This window comes from Macrotis lagotis, chromosome 1 (genome assembly GCF_037893015.1).
Source record: "Macrotis lagotis isolate mMagLag1 chromosome 1, bilby.v1.9.chrom.fasta, whole genome shotgun sequence".
Lineage (NCBI taxonomy): Eukaryota > Metazoa > Chordata > Mammalia > Peramelemorphia > Peramelidae > Macrotis > Macrotis lagotis.
Window position 1 is genome coordinate 448,257,604 of NC_133658.1, and position 18,039 is coordinate 448,275,642.

The window sequence follows — 18,039 nt, forward strand, 5'->3', positions numbered from 1 at the left end:
GTTTGAATCAGGTAAACCCAAACCATTGAAATAATTTTCTCTCCATCTTTTAGATAAATTTCTTTTTTTCTTTTTTTTTTTAAGTTTTTGCAAGGCAATGGGGTTAAGTGGCTTGACCTGAGGCCACACAGCTACTAATTATTAAGTGTCTGAGGCTAGATTTGAACTCAGGGACTCCTGACTCCAGGGCCAGTGCTCTGGCCTAGCCGCCCTGATAAATTTCTTAATATTGCATGACACATGGCATAGTATAAGGCCAATGGCATTGGTGGTATTCCATTTCCACAGGAAATTTCTATAATTCTGGAAGAATCTTGCTTTTTAATATACAATATATATTTTTAGAGTCCTCAGTGAAAACAAGATTTTGGGCCCTTGGGAAGTAAAAATTCCTCACAGATATTTTAGAGAATAGATATTTTTACAGTATTCATGAGGATAAATCTTAAAGGATCATCTAGACTTCTCCTAAATCAATTTTTATATAGCCCTTGAATGAAAAAGGGAGTTTCTTCAGTAAAAATTACATTTTCCAAATCTCTACTACTCCAGACTTTTAAAAGTTTTATCTTAGACAAGTGATCTTTCTTCATAGAAACAGTTAGCACCTACTTTATTTTACTTAATTAGTCCAATTTCAAGAACCCCATCTCTGAGTGTCAGCTTCTCTTTTTGAGGAGTATTTAGGCTGCTTCATGGAAATGATCAGTTCTAAATGTTATTTTCAATCACATTTTCCTTTTGTTTCACTGTGGATTAAATTGATTCCTAAAAGGACTAATTTCCCCACACCAACACCCACTATAGTTATCTTTGAATAACCACAAATTTTGCACATTTCCCTGGAGAAATAATTATTCTTAAAACCATTTTTCTTTTTTTAGTTTTTGCTAGGCAATGGGGTTAAGTGGCTTGCCCAAGGCCACACAGCTAGATAATTATTAAGTGTCTGAGGCTGAATTTGAACCCAGGTACTCCTGACTCCAGGGCTGTGCTCTATCCACTGCACCATCTAGCCGCCCCCCAAACCATTCTTAACACAACAAATAAAACAAGGAAATCATCTTTATAGTATGCAATCTAGCAATCAACTGAGAAGAGAACTAACTAAAAAGTGGGCAAACCAGTTGATTCTGTTTTATCTTGTCAAAATTGAACTTAAAAATCTGCCTGTTGTGAACGCCTAAATCACACAGGACAGGACCACTGCTCTCACACTTGAAACAATATCAAAATTTCCCATTCCATATCATTAGTATACTACTGTACCTTTTCAACCTGACTTTAAAATATCCTTTCACATATTATACATCATGGTCAAATTTGATATTCCATCTCTATCTCCTATCTCTGTGCATTGCAGAACTTAATACTCCTCATCTCTGATTTTCAGAATCATCATCACCAACATTTACATAGTGTTTATTATGTGCTAGGTAATGAGCTAAGACTTTACAATTATTATCTCATTTGATTTTCACAACAATCAATTAGGTGCTATTATTATCCCCATTGTACAGATGAGGAAAGTGAGGCAAACAAGAATAACTTGTAAAGGATCTAGTACAGCCTTTCTCTGATCCCCTCCTTATCCCATTCCCAAGCATTCCGGCAGATTTCTTTATTCTCAAAACACCCTGGATTATGTGTACATTGTAACAGGTAAAGTCCTTCAAGACAGAAATTCTTCTTGATTGTGTATTCTTGGAGCAGATCCTTAATATAAATGTCTTTACCAAACCCAATGAACTAGCTCTGCTTTAAAATATGTGACCTTGAACAAGTCACTGACACTATAATTATCCATTTCCTTATCCTATACTTATCCTTAAGAAAAGGTTGAACCAGATAGATGATTTATGAAACACCTTCCAATTCTTTTCTCCTTCTAGAACCAGGGATTCTAAACCCTGGGGTAGGTGTTATTGTTGTGGGTTTCTTTTAATGCTTTGATAACTGTAACTCCCGCGCGGCTAGGTGGTGCGGCGGATAAAGCACAGGCCCTGGAGTCAGGAGTACCTGGGTTCAAATCCAGTCTCAGACACTTAACAATTACCTAGCTGTATGGCCTTGGACAAGCCACTTAACCCCGTTTGCCTTGCAAAAACCTAAAAAAAAAAAAAAAGAATTAACTGCACCTCAATAATACGATTTTCTTTGTAATCTTATGTGTTTTATTTTAAGCATTTAAAAACAACATTCTGGGAGGTGGTTCATAGGTTTCAACAGAATGCCAAAGGAACACGATACAGTAAATGTTTAAAAACGCCTGCTCTGTAACATTTTACTACAAGATCTTCATCAGTTCATAGCAGTCCAATTATCTTTTCAATGAAAAAAATTTTCTTTGACCAGGCATAATATCTCCTGAGCTCTTCATTCCACATCCCTCCCCCAGCTGCCTCTGGGACTTTGCCAAGTGATTTTCTCATGCCATCTCCATAATACCCAAATTTAAACTCATGTTTCCTAATAACCCTCACCTCTTTCGAACTTCTCTATGACTGCCCAAAGTATCTTCCCAAGCATCTAGAATCACAATATTGAGTCCTTTACTCTTTACTCATACTCAGTGTCAGATATCCACTCTATCACTATCTTGCTATTTACAACACTTCTACTAGATATCCCTTACTCCACTTTATAGGGCCCCCATCCTGGGGCAAATCTTCAAAAATTTCTACCTGGATTACTGCAATGACTTTCTAATTGTTGGTTTTCCAGCTTCAAGTCTCTCCCAACTCCAATCTCTCCCCTACTCAGCTGATAAAAGCAACTTCCAAAATTGCAAATTTGACCATATCACTCCTCTAGTCAATGAAGTCTGATGTCTTTTCTCCTCCAGGATCAAATTTTTAAAAATCCTGTTTAACCTTTACAACTTAAAAGTTTTAATGTGCTTCACAAGTGGATCCCTTCCTATGTTCTCAGTCTTTTTTTTAGACTTTACTCCCTTGTCAAGAGTCAATGGCCTTCTTGCTGTTACTTCCCAGAACACTCTCCTCTTTTATTTTCAATAGTTATTCTCTGTGCTCTCCCCTCCTCACCTCCACCAACTAACTTCTCTTTTATCCTTAAATCTCAGATCAATTGGAGTGGCTAGGTGGCAGTGGATAGAGCACCGGCCCTGGAGTCGGGAGTACCTGGGTTCAAATCCGGTCTCAGACACTTAATAATTACCTAGTTGTGTGGCCTTGGGCAGGCCACTTAACCCCCTTGCCTTGCAAAGAAACTAAAAAAAAAAAAATCTCAGATCAATTGCCACCTTTGGCATTGTCATTCCCAGTTCCAAAGTGCCCTCCACTTGCCCTGACATCCATCTTGCCTAGTTACTTAACTGTCTTCCTCCATTAAATGTAAGCTCCTTGAGGGCAAGGGCTACTTTTTGGTATCCCTGGATCTTAGCATAAGGCCAGACAAGTCATTTAATTAAGCCTAGAAAAAGCTGGGGATACAAAAATAAAGAGAAATGTTATGTCCCGTTCATAAGAAGCTTACAATCCAATTGGTGAGACAAAATGGCAACAACTAAATACGAACATGATATATACAAGATAAACTGAGGAAATCTCAGGGGGAAGTCCCTAGCATTAAGCATTATGCTTAATAAGTGTTAGTTGACCGACTACTAAATTCCACTAGATTCTAAGGGTTCTATGATTCCTAAAGTTCTATAACTGAATTATGAAATTGAATCCCTCTGTTGAAAAAACAAAGAATAAGACTTGTTTAAATCAGCACTTTCGGGTTGTTAGTCTAAAAAAGTAGGAGAGGGGAAGCATTCCTATGGGGGGGGGGATCAATCAATAAAATTGTTCTTCATTCAGAAATACATTTTCCATAAAGCAGCACAGACGCAGGGAGGCATTTCACGCCCTCTACATCACGGGATAAATTTAGTCCTGTTTGGAAACCAAACGATCCTGCAAGGTTCCGATCCAAACGGACCCTTCCGGCCACCTCCCTAAACCCCGACCCGACCCCGCCGGGCTCCAGGTGCCAGGTCGCCCGGTACAAAGTCCGGCCGACCCGGGGCGCGCAGGGACTGGACTACGAGCCGGGCTGGGGCCGCTCGGCTCCGCCGCCGCCCGCCCCAGGCCGCCTTCAACAAACTGGTCCCAGGCCCCGGGGAAGCTGCCCCCCAGGGGTGGGCGAGAGAGGACAGGAGAGGCCGCAGGCCCCTGGGCTGCCGCGGGGCCGCCGCGCTTCTCCACCCGGCCTGGTCGAGGGCCGCCGCCGATGCCCACCCGCCCACCCGCAGAGGCTCGGCTTCGGGACGCACGCCCAAGCCCCAAAGGCCGGCGGCGGGGTGCCGGCGGCGGGGTGCCGGCGGCGGGGTGCCGGCGGCGGGGTGCCGGCGGCGGGGTGCCGGCGGCGGGGTGCCGGCGGCGGGCGCCTACCTGCCAGCGCGGTCCGCTCCGCAGCTGCAGCGGCCTCCTCCGCAAGCCCGACTGCCGCCCCGCCCCCGGGACGGCGCGGCCGCCCCGCCCCGCCCCGCGCCGGCCCGGGCCCCGGCAGCCGGGCAACATGGCTGGCGCGGCCTCTGCCACGTAGAGAGCAGGGCGGGACGGTCCGGGGGAGCCGCGGCGAGCGCGGGCACACCCCCGGCTGGCGGTCCGACCTAGGCAAGTCCGGGGCGCCTCATCAATCCGACCTGCGGAGGAGAAATTAGTACACATAATGTGTGCCAGCCTGGGCGCTGAGGGGCAAAAGACAAACGAGACACTCTCTGTTCTTAAAAGACTTTCCTAATGTTGGAGAAGACGGCATATACATATGTAAAGCTATACAGAATACAAAAGTATGCACAGTATACAAAATAAATACAAGAATCAAGTACATGAGAGTTAAGGAGGGAAGGCACTAGCCATTAATTTCGGGGATGTGAGATGAGCTAAAGAGGTCCTGGTGGATAGTGTGCTGGGCCTGAAATCAGAACTGATTTCAAATTCTTCCTCAGAATCATCCCATCGATGGTTTACTAGCTTGTAATCCTAGGCAAGTCACTTGAACTCTCTAAACCTTAGCTTCCTCCTCTGTAAAATGAGGGTAATAATGGCACCTATCTCACAAGGTTGTTGTGAAGATCAAATGAGTTAATTTATGTAAATCTTAAAAGTTCTATGTTATTCCAGGCATGGGGGTCAGACTGCAAAGACATGAAGACTGAAATAAAAAACTGTTACCCTCTCATCTGTGATCAGTTTGGAACCTCAGAGCGGGGGGACAGAAAAAGAATATTTGCTATAAGGAAAACTGATTAAAAATCCACATGTAAACAGTTACTTGAGTTAAAATTTAAGATTAGACAGAATTTTTTTAGAGCTCCCTTAGGAGTCAGTGACAGTTTTTAAAACTCAAAAAATCCCATCTAAGGCATGAAGTCAAAACTTCTTTTACAGTCCCCAATCACTTGATTTGTAATTTTGTCAGCTATGAACTTCAAAACTCTAAAATATATACAAATGAACCAAATACCCCAAACTATCATATCTTGAGCTATTCTGCCTTTAAATATGTTCTCCACAGTACAGTCATCTGAGGGGCAGTTCTCCGTCCCATGTTCAGATTAGTCTATTATCTCTCAGCAATTTATCCAGGAGAATTTTTTTCTTCACAAGTGGATTTTATCTATATTCCTTAGACAAATGCTCATTCTCTGCCCTTTTTAGCAGCCAAACCGTTCAAGTATGAAAGGAGCAGGCAGTACCTTACACAGTAAATGGAGTACATACATATCATATATTATGCAAATTTTATATAGATTTGTAAATTTTATAAATACAAATTATCAAGTACAAATTTCTCTGTTTGACACTTAAGTTTCTAGATTCAATCCTTTTATATAAATATAAATTTGCAATTGATATCTGAAACTGAAGGAATATTCATTAAATGCCAGGAAGAAAGTGATCTAGTTTTATGGATGGACTGATATATATTTACTATGTTCAGTACCTGTACTATACTGATGGAATTCTGCATAACAATGTGATTTACAGTCACAATACTATAAAGGAATAACCCGAATAACTCCAGCTGGTAGTATAGTATAAATAATATGGTACAAAAACATTTGTTGGGTTTTTTCATAGTGGCAAAGTATTGAAAACTGAGTGAATCAGCTGAAGAATGAGCCAGATGAGAAAGAGACGTATATATGTGAATATATCTATGTACACACACACACACACACACACACACACACACACACACACACACACACACACACACACACTGTGCTTTAAGAAATGACAAAGGAGATAATTTCAGAAAAACCTGGGGAGATTTATAGGAATTGGTACAAAGTTAAGTTAGCAGAATCAAGGAAATAATTTTTTCAACAATACTCTAAAGGACAAACAACTCTGAAAGACTTAGCAACTCGGATCAATACAATGGAACCAAACAGACCTCCAGAGAACTCAAGAGACATATTGTCTACTTCTAAATAAAGAGATGATGGTCTCAGAGTACAAACTTGTGTGGGGTAAAAATCCACTTTAAAAAAATATAGAGATTCCTCTCAGCAAAAAAGAAAGTTTATTTTGGCTTTTCTCAAGAAAAGGGCACACTCCAGGTCTCACAAAGGTAGTGAAGATCAAGGATTATATGGCCTAGTGGATTCCCCCCTCCCTAGCCCCCTCTCTTCCAACCTGATTGGTTAAGGTTTTCAGAGTTACAATCTTTACACAAAAAATCTACCCAGTAACAAAGAGAAGAATAAAATGTTTTCATAGAATATTACCTCACCATCCAGATGGTGAGGATATCAGAGGATTTCTAATGACCTTTTTTATCTATCTAAATGAATTAATATCTGAGTATGCAAGTTCTTCTTAGTATTTATCATCAAACAAAAAGAGGCAGTCTACAGTTCTCTCAGCCTATCATCAAATAGGTAGCTAACGAGGAATGCAAGGACTCTTCTCTGGAAATAGTCCAGTGTTTCCCTCCCTAACAGAATCTGGAGGGTGTCTGACTAGGAATGCAAGTTCCCTCTCCCTCTTTCTTCTAAGAATAGCCTAAGAGTAATAGTCTGTTTTAATGATTTTTAACCCTGAAAGAACTTCACTTAGGAATATTAACTCTTAAGAGGGAATATTCCACTCACACTGAAACATATTTTTTTAAGACATGACTAATGTGGGAATTTGCTTTATTTAACCATACATATTTATAACAAGTTTTGTTTTTCTTGTTTTCTTAATGGATGGAAAAGAGAAATTCTGGATGTGATAACAAAATTAAAATTGAATTTTTTTAAAAATTTAAAATAAAATATTTTAGTATATTTCTTTCAATTTACAGATAAGGAAATTGAGAGTCAGTAAGTGACTTGTCCATAGTCCAACCTCTTCTCACTCAAAGTCCAGGGCAGTTTCTTCTATACCAAATGGTATATTCGAAGACCATTTCAGAATTTTTCCCTCATATGTTCCTCTTTCAAAGATAATTAGACTAGATTACTTGACATATATAATAATCCTGATGTAAAGGGCATGAAACCTTGAGAGGCTCACAGGAGTGACCTATTCACATCTTGTAAAGGGTGTGTCCCTTTCAGACTTTGACCAGCATAAAGTTTTTAGGAAGCATAAAAAAGTTACCTAAGCAATCTGAGAGACCTTTGACCCTTGAGTGAAGCCAAAGGACTCAGGAAACATCTAGAGATCAGCAGACAAAATTAGTCACAGTTATTGAACTATAATTAAAAAGAAAGAGTGCTAGAGAAAATCAAGAGTTCAGAACATCTAGCAAAAGAATTGAGATAGGTCTGAAGAAAGAACTCAGCTGGCAAAAAATGACATTTAATTTTTTCCTTGTACTTCTTCCAAAGTTCAGAGAAGGTGGAGAGAATTTCTTCCTTCCTCACCCCCATCACTGGCAATACTTTGCAGCTGAGCAACTTGCCCAGTAGGAACTGCCATGCCCAGCAGAAGCCTGGTTGTGGAGGCAAGGGGAGCTGTGGAAAAGAGCAGCCTGGAGTGACCTGTTCACCAGAGATGATGCAGGAGGGCAATGTAAAATGAAAAAAGACATCCAAGACAGTGAGAACCCTCAAAGCTTGGAGTGGAAGTCACCTGGGTTACATGTGTTGCTGCATGGGTACATTCCTCACTCCACCTTTCCTACTTATGCTGCTATTATCTTTGGAAAGATATGACCCAGGTCTATGGATGTTGTCTTGCTAATTGTGTGGACTAATTACTAAAGCCACAAATAGGAGAGCCCATTAAGTGGAATATTCCCTCTTAAGAGTTAATATTCTGAGTGAAGTCCTCCCAGGGTTAAAAATCATTAAAATAAAGACAGACAATTACTCTTAGACTATTCTTAGAAGAAAGTAGGAGAGAGGCCTTGCATTCCCAGTCAGACACCCTCCAGATTCTGTTGGGGAAGGAAACAGTGGGCTATTTCCAGAAAGATCTTGCATTCCCAGCCAGACACCTTCCTGATTCTGTTAGGGAGGGATACTTCTAGAGAAGAAACCTTGTATTCTTAGTTAGCCACCTATTTGATGATAGACTCGGAGAACAGTAGATTTCCATCTCTTGTTTGATGATAAGTACTAAACTAAGAAAATAGTAGAGTTTCTACTTAGAAGACCTGGCATACTCAGACATTAATTCATTTAGATACATAACAAAAGGTTATTAGAAATCTTCTTCTGATATCCTCACCATCTGAATGGTGAGGTAATATTCTATGAAAACATTTTATTCTTCTCTTTGTTACCAGGTAGATTTTTCACGTAAAGATTGTAACTGAAAACCTTAACCAATCAGGTTGGAAGAGAGGGGGCTAAGGAAGGGGAAATTGTGCTAGGTCATATAATTTTGCTTGACTGTCACCTTGGGGCAGCTCCTTGATCTTCACTACCTTTGTGAGACTTGGAGTGTGCCCTTTTCTTGAGAAAAAAGCCAAAATAAGCTTTCTTTTTTGCTCAGAGAAGTCTCTATATTTTTTTAAGTGGATTTTTATCCCACACACCATCAAACCTACAAGGTGCTATGAATCTGGGATAGTCACTCCCAGAATCCTAATTTGAAAGAAATTTTTGGTAAGGGTAAGTAAGATGTAGTACAGAGGGAATGTTACATTAATAATACTATTTCCATTGACAAAGGACCTATGATGTCATCAACTGAGAACTCTCCCAATGTGCAAATTGCAACTCTTCCATACTTTAGTGGATGGTTTCAAAAGATGTGAATGAGGAGGATTGTGAATGTGGGAGATTTGTGGTTGGGAATGGAATTTTAGTCTTTTGTGCAGTTAGGTTTTTATTTATTTGGGGTTTTTTGTAAGGCAGTAGAGTTAAGTAACCTGCCCAAGGTCTCACTGCTAGGTAATTTTTAAGTGGTTGAGGCAGTATTTGAACTCAGGTCCTCTGACTCCAGGGCCAGTGCTCTATGCACCCCCAACTGCCCCTACTGGGTTTTGTAAGGTGTAAAAAGTTGTTTGCTCCTGAGATGTAAATTGACTCCTATTGTTCCATATGGTTATATGTAAAATTTGTATCCCTTCTCCTCATTCTCAACCCCAGCTTCCAACCTTCTCCCTGGTGTTGGTTATCTAAGGTGGGGAGAGATTTCCCCTTTGTCCTCGGTGCCCAGATAAGGAGCAAGGCTATGAAAACCTGAGATGGATCCCTGCTCCAGGTCAGTCCGTTCACAGCTCTGCCTGACTGTTTTTTTCTCTCTCTCTCCTTAGCTCTCTCTGCCTGTCTCTGTCTCCCAAACAAGCTTGACCACCCTTTTGTTATTCATATCTGTCCTCAAAGTGCCTGTGGCTTCTCCAGGAGAAGAAAAGTTTTAATCTGTATGCTTTGCAACAATCAATAATGAGCAGTTTTAAAATCCCAAGGAGCACACAAATTCCTTCACTTTACCATAACCCTTGATCTGTATCTTTAATTGTCAACCCTCATCTTATCCACAAGAATTGTAGTCAGGAAATTCTTCATCCTTTGGTCCTGAGCCTAATATTTAGCTAGGCTGTTATTCAGACCCAGAGAGCCCCATGCTCCAGAAAAGATTGTACTTGTTTGCCTTATTCTCCATTCTCTCCACACAGTCTGAATGCACATCAAACCATCAACTGCATTTGCCTCATTTGGTTCCAGCTAGCTTAATTCTGGCTAATTACCAGTTTAGGGTTTCACTTCATGTCTACAGGCAAAAGCCATAAACCAAAGATAGTATTAAAATCAGTGAGAGAAAAAGAACAAAGATCACCAATACTTGTTCAACAAGTCAGCCATGCTCAACATCCCCAAAAATCTTACTTTTGGTAGCTATTTATAATCCTTGCCTTGCAAGACACATTTAACCAAAGGTCTAGGTGCTCATACAAGGATACAATGAAATTTTTTAATTAGCCTTTAAGTCATTTACAATAGCCCCTAAAAGCAAACCATATCACTTCTTTTCAGAATTTTGTTAACTGTACCTACCTTACCACCCCTCTGTCATATACTCATATATTCATTTAAATACATTGTTACTTACCTCTTTTGAAAGAAGAATTCAATATTTGCTTGGGAAAACAAGTGCTCCATTCAACCATTTTTTTTTCTTTTTCCTGTGAACCATATGTTTTCTCACATATTGCATGGATTCCATTATTAGTTCAATAGTCATTGAATATTGCAGTTAGTCTTGGAAATAGATAATCCTCTGCTTTTCCTAGTTTCCAGAAGGGGAAGAGAAAGAAAAAAATATGCTAATATATTATTCAGTGCTTTAAAAAATGCACTTAAAAAAAGTCAAGAAAAAAATCACAACTGAATATTATAGTTCTTAATCAACAAAAAAGTTTGACTTTTTCTCCTTTAATTTCTTCTCTTTCAAATTTATGCTGACAGAAATTCCATGGAAATTCGAGTAAATTGGCTACTTAGGTTAGGCAGGTTCCCTCTACAGAGCTGAACTGTCTAGTATAGTTACAATTTCTAAAAAGTATTTCATCACCTCTCAATGTAAGGGCCAATCATCACATCCTGGTTCTGGAGTCAAATTTTTGCCAACTAAATGTATTGTAAAACAAACAAAAACCTTGCAAAACAAAGGCCAATATTTATTCAGAAAGACTGAAAGATAAAATACTTCTATAGCACCCTTTCTGTGCTAATTCTTCCAATTCACACTAGACTAATTGATTAGGCTCCCCAAAAGGCAATGAATTTAATTTATTCCTCTCAGGATGCTAGAAGTAAGCTTGAGGGGTAGGATTTCTAATATTGTTGCCTATGAAAAGACAGAAATTATAAAGCATCCCTAAATTCAAAATAAACTCTCCCTTCTGCACTATTCTTGAGGAGAGTGTGCTCAAACCTGAGAGCACAAAGCTGTGAAATACACATGTAGAGAACAAGTGGGGTCCAAAGGTACCTTACAACTAGTTATACTTTTCACATCCTTGGGGTTAGGAGCATAGTGTCCTCAAATCTGGAAAATCTGTATAAAATTTTTTGATCCTCCCCTTGTACCAGAGAAGTCTGAATTATTATGGTATTAAAAGATAAAATATGTTGATATACAATGGTATATATATATATATATATATATGCATATATATATTTACATGTATATATATACATTTCTGAGTTTCTAAACTTTTTCTGTGACACCTGTTGACCTTCATGTGCTTTCTGGGATTTCCACAGAACTCCCCTTAATGTCCCATTTAATTTCTTTTCTCAACCCATTATATATGGAAGAGATAACCATACTGGCTTGAGGAATCCTTTTCTCCCCTTTGAGACCCTACCAGGGATTACTTCTGAGCATTGTGTCAGTGATGAATGGGTTAGTCTTGTGCTCAACTGGGCAGATTCCTTGCCAGCATGATATCCTGGCTGAGACTGGATCAAACAGGTTGCTTAGCATCAAACAGGTTGCTTAGCTGCTATGTTGTTGGGGGTTTTTTTTGGTGGGGGTGGGAATAAGGCAATGAAATTAAGTGATTTGTCCAAGGTCACACAACTAATAAGAGACCAGATTTGGATTAAGGTCCTCCTGACTCTAGGGCCAGTGCTTTATCCACTGTGCCACTTGACTGCCCCTATCCTTTATTCTTTTTTTTTCAGTTTTTTTTGTTTTGTTTTGTTTTTGCAAGGCAATGAGGTTAAATGGCTTGCCCAAGGCCACACGGTTAGGTAATTATCAAGTGTCTGAGGCTGGATTTGAACTCAGGTATTGCTGACTCCAGGGCCTGTGCTCTATCCACTGCACCACCTAGCTGCACCCCTAGCCTTTATTCTTAACAGACTTCTTTACTGTTGCTGATAAGGTAATGTGGCTTCCGTTGCTGGTAAGACCTTTTTTGATGGCTCTCTGAACTCATTGGTTGCCTGGACACTCCCTTCTAAGAATACTAATTACTCTAAGATAAAGAATAAACACATAGCATGAAAAAGAGAGGCTTGATTCAATGACTCATGGTAGCTGGGTAGAAAAACAAGGCAGCATACACTGCCACTGCATCTCCCCCATCCCGAGGCTCACAACAGTTCTTGAACCCCCTAGTCATTAGGCTTTATGTGTTGAATGAAACAAACAGAGAATAATGTTTGTACTCCAGAGAACCAACAAAGAAGAATAAATCCAAGTATACTTTAGGGAGAGGGCCCTCATTGGCCAATCTTCCCATTAAAACATCCATTAAATTATAAAAGATTTAAGAATTTAGTTCCTTAGAATATTACATATTTTAAGTGTTCATATCTGTATTAAATATTTAATCAAGAAAATTTTAGCTGTGAAAGTATATATTCCATTCAGATTCCATTGGTACCAAAGGGTCCTAGTAAAAAAGATGAAGCTTTAGGGGCAGCTAGGTGGTGCAGTGGATAAAGCACCGGCCCTGGAGTCAGACACTTAATAATTACCTAGCCGTGTGGCCTTGGGCAAGCCACTTAACCCCATTTGCCTTGCAAAAAACCTAAAAAACAAAACAAAAAAAAATATGAAGCTTTGAGTAAGTTTTTGCATATGAACAGGTCAGGGAAAAAAGTGAATAACTTGCCCCCCAAGCAAAGATTTCCTCAATTCCTTTTTCCCTTTACCTTTTTCTTCACTTCTTCATTGGCACTGATCAAAAATAATAGATGAAAGTCCCTACTTGCTGGAATAAATCTTGAATGTAGACAAAATTGACCTATTTTATCAAATATCTTGAACCTACATCTTGGTAATGTCAACCCTTAAATATTTGGGGCTAAAAATGAAATAACAAAAAGTCGGGTTATTCATGAGGTTTTATTCACTAAGATCTTACCTAGAAATGTATAGATGGAAGAGAAATCAACCAAGAGCTTAATGAGAGAAAAAGTATTTATAGAAATTACACAGAGAGTCATAAAATTTTGATGGCAAACCAATTAGGTTACACATTAGTACATAAAGATGTCATTGATTACTTTATGATCATCTTATCCGTCCATGGGGTCTACAGCAGGACTAGTCTCCTTTTCTGATTTGACATTTTATATTGTTTTCAGATATGATATAGACATATAAAACATTGGGATCTCTCTCTTTCCAATATATCATAAGTATAAGAATTTATTTAAGTCTCTAAGAGAGATAACCAGACCAGTTTCCTGCATTCTCAGGATGGTCTTTAATTGCTTACACAACTGGAAAAGCCAATTTGTGGTTGCAATTAAGAGTGGGATCAAGCTGTTTTATATAGAGTCAGGATTCAGAATGATAGCTAGAAAGACAGAGAGAGGCAGGGACTGAGGCTGAGAAACCAATTTTTTATGAGAAATATAAAATAAAAAAATTTCACTTTGACATTAGAGGGAAAAAAACTTATGCTGGAACATAAATGTGGGAAAGAATAAAGTGTTTTGTTTCCACAAGTTTGAGTAGATATTGCCAGAATCTCAAAGATGTCTGTGAGGATAATGCATTACAAAAGCCAGTACATCTGGTCTTTGTGGAAAACCAAAGAATGCCAACCTATTTATAAGAAGGGGGGACAGTTAGAAGAAAGGAAAGGTGATTAAAATGACTTTGCAGAGGGTCCTTAGCACCTGCTCCAGAAAGTTACTGTGAGCTCCACTGTTCTTATTAATATAATGAGCAGGTGGGGAAAAATATATGGAGGTGATTGTATCAATTAGATTGTGACCCAGCGAATGATTGGCAAGGAGAAGGGGCAATACTTTCAGATTACATATAAGACTCAGTCTTGCCATGATTCAGCGCCCCTCTTTCCTTGAGAGAGGTGGCCCTTTTATTGAGTTATCTTTAAAAAAGCCATTTTAATCATTCTGGACTAAGTGTTTACAAGCCATTGATAATGTAAAACTTCAAAAAAATATTCTTCTGTTTTTGAGGGCAGGTATCTGGAACTTGCAAATTAAAATGTGCTATTCTGTACCACTCAGAAAATCCCAGAGTTTTCAAAAGAATCAATAAACAACTTTACCTGTGCATTATTTTGTTAATCTTAAGGTACAGATAACCTTTATCATCTTTGAACAAGACTTTATGTACTGTTTCATTCCTACAGTGAAGAAATTTTATAATAAAAATAATAATGACATTCTATTCAAGATTCTATTTATTTTGGATGATGTCCCAGGTTACCCTCCCCTATCTAGATGATTTTAATGGAAATGTAGAAGTGGTCTACCTTCCCCTTAATACCACCTCACAATTACAACATAAGAATAAGGGAGTGATAGCAAATTTAAAGGTATATTATTTATATATTACAATTGCCCAGGCAATTTGCAGCTTTGTATGCAAATAAGGAATTCACAGTGAGAATTTTCCTATGATATTTATCATGCAATCTGGAATATTGCTAAGGCATAGGAAGATGTACAGAAACATTTATGAAGAGAGTTTAGAAAAAAAAGTGTGACCATAGTTTATTCCTGATTTTCATAGATTTTACAAAGATGAAACACTGGAATAAGTGACAACAAGACTGTTAGCATTTGAAATGGAACTAGAAGAAGATGAGAAAGATTGGAGGAGTTAATTCTCAGAGAAGAAATGTAGAATGTGGATCTGATTGAACTGCTGGTTGCAAAGATGCAGAAGAAAGTGAAGCTGACTTCAAACCTTAAAATATTCACAATGAAACAGCTAGCTGACACATTTCATGATTTGAAAGAATTTTTTTCTCATGTTGCTAGTATGCTCATGTTTTTCTCCTTAATCTTTTTTTTAGTTGTTTTTTTTTTTTCCCAAGGCAATGGGGTTAAGTGGCTTGCCCAAGGCCACACAGCTAGGTAATAATTAAGTGTCTGAGGCCGGATTTGAACTCAGGTACTCCTAACTCCAGGGTCGGTGCTCTATCCACTGTGCCACCTAGCTGCCCCGCTCATGTTTTTCTCAAGCTGAAATTTGAGTGAATTTTTTTCTCATGCTGAAAAGAACTAGTTGAAGATAATATTGCTTATAATCATCAAATATACAAGGGAAAAAGAGCCACTGTCCAAACATCTTTCAATAATTTTATTTTTAGAAAGTTGTACAGCCAACTACCAGTGATAAGAGCTGGGTACAGTGGGTAGGGAGGGGGCAACATACTAGACACCTCTATAGGGAAGAAAGCAATGATGGAAAAATAATCCATGTAACATGAAGGAAAGGAAAGCAGATGCTTTATTAGATCAGGTCTTGTCTTTTCAGCAAGTGAGTTACCTTCAAATAAAAGCCTACATTTTAAGGGTTAACTAGGTGGAGCAGTAGACAGAGCACCAGCCCTGGAGTCATAAGGACCTGAGTTCAAATTTGACCTCAAACATTTAATAATTACTTAGCTGTATGACCTTGGGCAAGTCTCTTAACCCCACTGCCTTGTATAGGTGTATGCCACTTGACATATTTGTGATCACACACATACACACAAACACACACACACACACATATGAATTCACATGAGGTAACTGAGGACTGTGAGATTAAGTGATTTGTCCAAGATTACTGGGGGGGTGGGGTTTGATGGGAGAATGTAGCGTTTTCTGGTCCATGTCAAAAGACTTCAGGTGAAAATGTGATTACCTAGACTTAAATATATTAATAGGAATGTGATCTGCATATACAAAATAAATAATGGGATTAGGTAAAATTCATATATGGAAACTGTTATGATTGATCCAAATTGTACATGATTTAAAAGAACTATAATGTAATCTAGATAGAAATGGTTTTAACAATCAGGAGCAGCCAGCTGGATCACCACATTCACTTGGAAGGTGCTGTGACCTAGACTGAACTCTTGGTAAGTAGCTTCAGTTCCTAGTGAGACCAATAGGTTAGAGCCAAGACAGAAATCACAATCCTCCCTGTCCCCATTGTTACAGTAAGGATAAATAACTGACTACTGAAAATTGTTTGAACCTATACTCTTGTTCTTTGCTTTATGACAGAAATCTAAAAAATACAAATCTAGAATAGTCAGATAGTGGCACATCTGAGATTTTTAACCCAGGGCCTCTAATTCTAGAGCCTATTTTCTTTCCACTGTATCTTGTATCTTCATTAGGGTAAAGCAGATTATATTACAGATCATTTAGTCAGAACCCAGATCTAATTACAAATCTAGTGCTATTCCCATTATACCATGCTGATTCCTAGTGATATAGTTTGCCCATAATAAGCATCTAAATACATTTTTTTTCAGTCATTCAACCAAGTTCTTCTTAATTGACATCATTGGTCCTCTGAAGTAGGTACACACTTTTTCTAAAATCCAGTTTCAAAGTCCATTCGCATAAGACTTTGCTCACCGGTGGAGCTAGCTTATTCAATGCTCCATTATCTGCCATGAAGGGCAGATTTGATTAGAGTTTTGGAGTAAGGTCCTCCTCTTCTGGCTTCCAGCTGTAAAAGAGAAGACATTTGATTCTTGGCTATTGTCAAGGGAGGTTCCTGAAGAGTGAGAAGGTTTTGAGAAGAATTTCCAAGGAGTTGGCACCTTGATCGTGTCCTTATCCCCATCTCACCATACTAGAGACTTCTGGGAATTTCTCTTTGGGTGAGAGCTTGAACTATTTCTTTGTTGAGCTATCTCTTTCCCAAGAGGAGTACTCATTCATTCTTTGTGTTATCTAGGTTCTCAGTATATATGAGTGTGTGTTTGCTATTTGTTAGGTGTGGTCTTTGTGGAACTGGCATTTGGCAGAAAGGAAATCAAACCTTGGAAACAAATATAGATTAAATACACGTCACCCCTTGGAGATAAGTTGATGTGTATGCACATAGTAGTTTAGAGCTATTTGTATATAAATGCTTGATGTTTGTCCTTCCTTTTAGAAGACCACAAGATCAGGGACGTGATGACAAGCATATGAATTGGATTTGAGCAGGGGGTGCTGTGCTAAGTCACCCGCCTCACTTTCTCCTTCGAATCAGGAGCCTAGAGTTAGCTCTAGATGTGAGGCAATCAGGGTTAAGTGACTTACCCAAGGTCCTACAGCTAGCCAGTATCTGAGGCTGGATTTGAACCCTTGTCCTCCTGCCCTTCTATAAATGCACATATACATACATAATACTAAGCTACATGTATGTCTCTGTGCAATATGTATATGTTTATGTCCGTCTATGTGTATGTCAGCAGGGAGGGCCTGAAATCAAATGTAGCCTCAGACAGTTAAAAAGACACTCCAACCCTGCTTGCCTCAGTTTTCTTAATAAACAGTTTCCTCATCTGTAAAAGTGAGCTAGAGGAGGAAATAACAACCCACTCCAGTGTTTTTGCTAAGAAAATGGGGTCGGAAAGCGCGGGCCACGAACACCACATGGAGTAGCGCAATCCCGGTCTTCTTCAGCCTCTTGGTCCCCGGTAACTAAAGGGCCGGGCAGGCCGCGGCCACACACGACGCCGAGCCACCAACTCCCCAAGGCAGGTGAAGCCTGCCAGCCGCTGCCTTAACTAGATTCCCGGGCAGAGACGCAAGCCGAGGGCGCCCGGCAACCACGACCCTCCCTCGGGGAGGACGGAAAGGAAAGCAGCGGCGGAAGCGCTCCTCTGCGCATGCTCGGGGTCCTCTGCGCTGCGCATGTG

General features: G+C 39.5%; 1 protein-coding gene across 1 annotated transcript in view; it reads right to left on the reverse strand.

The window, feature by feature from the left end:
- SEC23A (SEC23 homolog A, COPII coat complex component) overlaps window positions 1-4,505 on the reverse strand; it is an 81,361-nt gene extending 76,856 nt beyond the window's left edge. The window contains exon 1 of the mRNA XM_074213421.1: window positions 4,401-4,505. The gene's annotated coding sequence lies outside the window, so the exon portion shown is untranslated. The remainder of the gene's footprint in view (window positions 1-4,400) is intronic.
- Window positions 4,506-18,039: the final 13,534 nt, after the last annotated feature.